The sequence below is a fragment of the Elaeis guineensis genome, chromosome 2, assembly GCF_000442705.2.
Source record: "Elaeis guineensis isolate ETL-2024a chromosome 2, EG11, whole genome shotgun sequence".
Classification (NCBI taxonomy): Eukaryota; Viridiplantae; Streptophyta; class Magnoliopsida; order Arecales; family Arecaceae; genus Elaeis; species Elaeis guineensis.
Window position 1 is genome coordinate 16,520,373 of NC_025994.2, and position 7,114 is coordinate 16,527,486.

A 7,114-nucleotide genomic window follows, 5' to 3' on the forward strand; every position below is an offset into this window, starting at 1 on the left:
CGCCCGGATCCCTTTGGGAGCCAAGCTCCGTCCTCAGTCTCCGACTTCAGTATCAGCTGCTGGAGCCGGACTCCACCCACGACCTCGACCGAAAGGGGGACTCCTCCCGGACTCCTACAAAGGCCGAACTCCGACCACTGCCGAGCCTTGATCAACAGATCTGTGTCCCTTGGCAGATAACAATAACTGCCATGATCCTGTTCCACTTCCTGTAGCGGATTCCACGCGGCTCCACCTCCCCCTGCGACAGGTGCTGCACGATCCCACTACTCACTGACAGGCTGTGTCAACAGCTATGATGCTGCTCCGCTCCCTGCGGCAGGTGCTGCACGATCCCACTACTCGCTGACAATTAGCAGTAACGGACGCCGCTCCACTACCTGCAACAGGCCCTATGTGGCGGGCTGTGATGATGGCCACGTGTCTGCTCCATTATCTTTCGCAATCAATTCCCCTGACCATGGGCGGCCCACTACCGGGCGGTTACAAACGTCGCCATCAGTCCGTTGCCTCTCCCGCCTATAAAAGGGGGACTCAGATACGTTATTCTTTAAGCTCTTTTGCCTTATCTCAAAACTCTGCTAAACTCTCCATTCGAGCACTCCATTCTTGTTGAGGCAGAGAACTGACTTGAGCGTCGGAGGGTCTTGCCGGAGCAACCCCACCTCCGGTTTAGACTTCCCTTGCAGGTCCCGGCGGCGACCGCAGCTTCCTCAACTCCAGCTTCTCCGGCGCAGGCGGATTTTTGCACCAACACCATCAAAGTAACTCTTGATAGCAGAGTGCTCTAGAGTTGGTTACGTTCAGTAAAATATACTCCTATATTTTATCCATATGCCATACCCATGTCACCACATGCCTTGGTTAAGAGAACAATTAACTAATATGGCACACAATGACCAACATTCGATACGATTATCGTCTTTGTAATAATTATATCATTTGATCGCGAGTAGAATTTAAGAACCATATGATAAATCTTCCTTTATTATTTTGAAAATAGCTCTAAAGATTTCATCATAACATATAAGTTCTATTTAAGAAGATATGTTCTTTATGATGAATCTGCCAGATAATATTTATCATTTTATAATTCATATACATGCATGGAGCATATTCATCTACAACCTAGATGATTGACTTTAGGACGTATTTTTCAATAACTTTCACTTGAACTAAAGCCAATCAGATCGATATCAAATATTCATCTTTCATTTGTGATCATTGAACTCCTTTGATCTGATTGTTCTAGTCAATGGATCGGCTAAGTTCTCCTTTCAGTGGATCTTCCTAAGATCGATTTTACCTCAATCTTTTTAGATAAAGTGATTGCAATGCAGAAACTGTTTAGTTCTTAGACAAAACATCAGTTCTTCAGCTTGAGCTATGGCTCTAGTACTGCTATCAATATAGAAGGACTGGACCATCAATGAATGGTGCCACTCCAATCATGCTAATAAATTTTCATAACCAAACAACTTCTTTACCAGTATCAAATACCGCAAAGAACTCTATATCGCAAATAAAATTGGCTATTGAATACAGCATGGAATCTTTCCAACATGTTGTTCCTCTTTTTAGAGTAAAAATATAATCTAACACAATTTTATCATTTTGATCCGACTAGAAACTGGAATTAATATTCTATAGATTTTAAGTCAGATTCTCCATAAACGACTCATTGATCCTTAGTATTTCATAAATACTTAAGGATGGTTCTCATAACCTTTCAAATCTTTATGGAGAACAGAGATGACAACCAAGCTTTTATTCCCTGTAATATAGGGATGTCATTTTCGATTAAAAAAATTTTATCCCAAACAATACAAAGAATACTATTACATAACTATTAGTCTATTTGTATATGTAGGATTCTGCTTTGTTCTTAATGAATCCATACATTCAAAATATATGTTCCAACTTCGAGAAGTTTGATTCAATCCGAGTGGACTTGAGGATTGCCATCAGAAAAAAAATATCTTATCATAGTCAACACTATTAACTTTGATGAAATATCTTAGCAACCGACAGAATTAATAGGTCTCCACCTTTCTGTCTATGCCTCTTATCCATCTAAAATCCACTTACATCCTATGGATCTTATTCCTTCAGGTGAATCAACGAATGTCCATACATCATCGATCTTCATGAACTTCATTTCAGATTTAATGGCTCCAAGCCACTTCTCAAAGTTAGATCCCTGTATGCCATCCATATGAGAGATCAAATCTTCATTCCAAAACTAAAAACCAAAGTATCTATCTGACTGACACGGAATTCTATCGTATCTTCTCAAGGATGTCTTTACATCGGGCTTCAGATTTGATCTAATCAACTTCGATTCTATTAGTTTATGTTAGAGTCGGTTCCTTTATCTATCAAGCTTCACCAAGCTTATTCTTAACGGCATCAGTTTCTTCATCAAGAAATTTTTTTTTCAAAAAAAATGTCTTAAGATTCATGAACATCTCATATCCATTAGAAAGGTAAAAGGAATATCCCTAATATAATATTTATCAGATTAAGATCCAAGCTAGTCGATTTGTGAACATTTTACATAAGTCTGATACCTCAAATTCTAAAATAAGAGAATATCAAATTACCCAAGTCTATATCTCATATGGAGATTTGATGATTGATTTGCTTGAAACATTCTTGAGCACATATCAAGTAGTCTCTAAAATATAATCTCAGATAGACTAGCAAACCCCATAGTGGATCGAACCATGTCTAACAAAGTTCGATTCTTCTTTTCAGATATCCTTTTAAATAGTGGTGTCTCAAAAGAGATCCATTGAGAGAAAATCTAATTCTCTTCAAGATATGTTTAAAATTTATTGTAAAGATATTCACTTCATCAGTCTAGCTGATTAGTTCTAATATTCTTTACAGTTTATTTTTCTATCTCATTATGGAATCGTTTGAATATTTTAACCGATTCAGACTTGTGGTTCATAAGCAAGACACACTCATGCCAAAATAGATCGTCAGAGATTTTAATGAAATAGTAAGCCCTCTTCTGGCATTTATGTTCATGAGTGTAAATACATCAATATATATCAAACTCAAAACATTACTGGCTCATTTGTCATTTTCAATAAAAGATGACTAAGTCAACTATACCAAAGATAGGCTTCAGTGATATTATCTAATTTAAGATGCTAGTTAGACGTGTACTTTACACTAACAAGCTGTGGTACTAAGTTTATATCTTTTTCAATTATCTACTTGTTATTATAGTATCATTCATAATGATATCACAATAATCATTCTTATTGACACCATCAATAAGATTGGACAATAGTGATAATCACTTAAAATGACATCTTCAAGATTGAAAACAAGCTCGACGATTCCTAATGTTAAGATTGGAACGGACTTTTATCTCTTATATTCAGAAGTCTCTTACTATTTTCAAATCTTTTACTATTCTAAAATCTTTTTATAACTATTTGTAAATATAACTTATACTGTCAGTATTCTATATCCAGATAGTAATATTACCAATAAAAAAATTTCAAGGAGTTATCATATAACTATCTTGACCAGCAACCATTTGCTGATTCTCTTTTAGGCTGTTTGGGTTAACCTTAGACTTCTTCATCATTCATCTCAAAAACTATATTCAACTTCTGATACTAGCTATCAAAGTTAGGTCCGATAATGTTGTCACTGTTTAACAGTGAACAGAACGATAATTTTCTAGTTATTTCTGAAAAAAGAATAATTGATATTTTTGTATATGAACTATTTTAAGTCTAAAGACTTGGACTGTAGTCTAAAGATTCTCTCACTATTTTATACGAATTGATAGTATCTATCTCCAATTCGAAGAATTACTTTAATTCCTTAGCGGGTACTAGAATCCACACAGACTGCATTCGGATCCGAGTGTGGCTTAACCAACTCTAGTGCATCCATGGGTAGATTTCTAACCAATTATTTCTCTAAATAATTTTTAGCAATCAGATTTTGCCCCAAGTATCTCTTCAGCAGGCGTGTGGCGCCTTCACTGAAAAATCTGGTTAGATCCAACTATTAACATGACTCCATCAAGTACATCCAGCAAATGAATGTTCAGGTCCGAGTGTGGCTTGGCCCATCTGACCATTGATTTGAAGGACATAACAAGATAGTCATATGATGAATGATAATTTCAATACCTAATAGACTCCAAGCGTGTGGCGCCTCCAATGCCTATTTAAAATATTGAACACATTATCATGCACCTATGGGAGGCTATGATCTAGTTATCCCCATAACTAGCTCATTTTATAGATCTAATAATTTAAAGAATTTGGTTAATATATTTTAGAAGTAATCAATCGACCTGCAAGTCATAATCCTTCTACTGACTTCACCAAGTCATATAAAGGACTAGAGACTAGCTAGTCCAATCGGTAAGTCGTAAAACCTCTCACTGACTTCACTAAGTCATGAGAAGGACTAGAGACAAGTCCGTCCAGGATACCTAAAACAGTCATATTGATTAACCTTAACAATATGGGTCAACTCGAGTCATCTAACGATTTAATCAGTCAAATGACTCAGGCTCAACCACTGAGCCTCAATCAAGATCTATTTGGTTTAATCAAAAATATGGACTCAATTTTCTACAATTATTCCTCATCCGACTCCAGCCATTCCGATCCAGTATGGATTTCAACCGCAACAATGATCTCGTCTTGTTGGACTACTAATAGATGCTTAACTATGATCCAAGAAGAAGATGTTAGGTCTGATGATGGGCAATCCCCATGACAGGAGCACGCGAAGAACCCTTGTTACCCAATCACCAACCCAACCGGCCGGAATCATTCAGATGGGCCTCGATGAGAACCAGATCAGCACCATCAAATATTTTAGTGGGGAAGGATTGACTGGATGGCTCCCTCATGGAACATTGTTTCAAGACCAATCGGTGCACCGCACGTAGATTACGAAACGGAAAGAATCCCCGACTACGGGTGCCACAACGTTGCGCCTTCTGGCATGTTTTAGCCAGTTTGTCCAAATGCATGCAATGAACACGCCAATGTACTTTGCCATCAGCCAGCTGTCCATGACAGCACCATGCATGCACCACAAGTGAACCAGGGCAGATCCGGAAGCATATGCACGGTTGACAGAGCGCAATCGGGATAGCGTGGCGTGTTATCCACCGTGGGATTTGACGCGTCCCATTGCATCTGGTGCATGCAAGACGTAACACTCCGGCTGACGAAACTCTGATGTTTTGTCTTGCCTAACCCAGCGAAGCATTTGTGCTTCGGCAAGACAAAACATGAGAGTCTCATTAGCCGGAGTGGCACACGCCGTGAGGACAAGGTTGTTGGGTTCGAACCTTACTCTGTTCCCTTTTAAATGTAATTATTTGGAAAAAAATAAAAAACTTCTACCGTGCTCTGTTCTGGGGTGTGTCGCCGGCAGCCAAGCACCTCATAAAGAAGATGCTCTGCAAGGACGTCTCCAGAAGATTGTCCGCCGACCAAGTCCTAAGTAACGAACTGCTGCTCTCTTCTCTATTCTTTCTATTTATTAATTAGTTAACCCGGTTTCTCATGATTCTGGTTTTCATTTTCTCCGTTTCATTTTCCTCCCAAGTTCTCTGTTTTTTTTTTCCAAAAACAAAAAAGAAAATCATTTTTAACGGAAACTCTGATTTATTTGGCGTTTTGTGTTACACAGGGATGTCGATCAGAGGAGAACCGGTCTCGGAAGACTAAGAGACGGGGCAGTTTCCAATTTTCTCTTTTTTTCTCTCTTGCAGATAATAATAATTGTAACGATATGGGATATTATGTTTATTGTATAAAAAAAGAAAATTACTATTACAGTGCTAACCTGGTTCTCTGCAAGGCCATCTGAATGATTCCAGTGGGGTTGCTTGCCATGTCACCCCATTACTCCTGCCACCCTAGGAAGTAAGAGGAGTCCTGTCCATGGGAGTTGCTTGCCGCCTTTGATTCTTATTCATTTTGGCCTGTGGGTAAGAGACGCTTTAGAAGGTTGATGATGATAGAGAAAAAGCGCAGAGGATTCTACCAAAAAAAAAAAGGGCAGAGGATCAGAGCAAGAGAGTGTGTTTTGGTGATGCCTGTGGGATGGAGAAGTTGGTGATATTATATGGTCTTGATACTCAACGAATGACCAGCTACAGATAAAGAGAGAGAGAGAGAGAGAGAGAGAGAGAGAGAGAGAGAGAGATTCTATAAAATAACTAATGGGCTTTTCTTCTCTTTTTTTCTTTTTTTTTTTCCTTTTTTTTTCCTTTTTTTCTTTTCATTTTTTTTTTTTTTGATGATAGGTGATGCTCCAAGGCAACGGCAAAACCCCGATACCGTGTCTATGCAATTTGGAGACGGACAGGGGTTGCATCTTTTGCCCGATAGGAAGTACAATACCCCACACGAATGTTAAAGGAAAAAAAAAAGAAAACAGAAATCGACTTCAAGAGGCGGGGAGGGAGTCTAACTCCTCCCCCCTCTATCTCTATTTAAAGGGACGAATCCCTTGTGAAAATCCCCATCATTGGCCATCGGATTCTCATCCTCATCGGCGTTCATGAGAGTTGGCTGCCACATATCACAAGTACTTCTTTTACCATCGAGGCCTATCGTCGCTGGGAAAATGAGATTAGGCTCTCTTGATCTTTTGAAAATCTTCTCCCCATTCCCTCTAGCCCAAGGAGCATGGATTTCAGCGGCCCAACCATCAGGATTTTATCAAAAAAATAAAAAGGGAGGCTCAAAAAATCCCTTATTTGTTTCCCCTTGGTGCTGCCCTTCTTTTTGGTTTTTCGGCGCTAATGGTCACCACCGACCGCCGATCAAGATTCTCTAGGTTGCACCGTAGCAATCCCAATCGCACCAACCATGACTTCCAAATTGAGAACCAAAGAGAGACCACAAGATCTCCAGTTATGCCAGAGGACCCGTGAAAGAAAGAAAGAGGAAGAAGAAAGACAAAAAAAAATAAATAAATAAAAGAACAAACAAAGAAAAAAAAAAAAAAAAGAGGAGAGCCGCTCTCCCCTCTTTCCCTCCTCTCTCTTCCACTTTTCTCTCGTAGTTCTCTCTATAATTTTCTCTCTCTATTTTCTCTATCTATAAAT

The 7,114-nt window shown here is 39.0% G+C and overlaps 1 long non-coding RNA gene across 1 annotated transcript; it reads left to right on the top strand.

Moving 5' to 3' along the window:
• Nucleotides 1–5,205: 5,205 nt before the first annotated feature.
• Nucleotides 5,206–5,843, top strand: LOC114913871 (uncharacterized). Its single transcript, XR_003799745.2, has 2 exons — nucleotides 5,206–5,499; nucleotides 5,689–5,843. It is a non-coding gene; the product is annotated as an uncharacterized lncRNA (long non-coding RNA).
• Nucleotides 5,844–7,114: the final 1,271 nt, after the last annotated feature.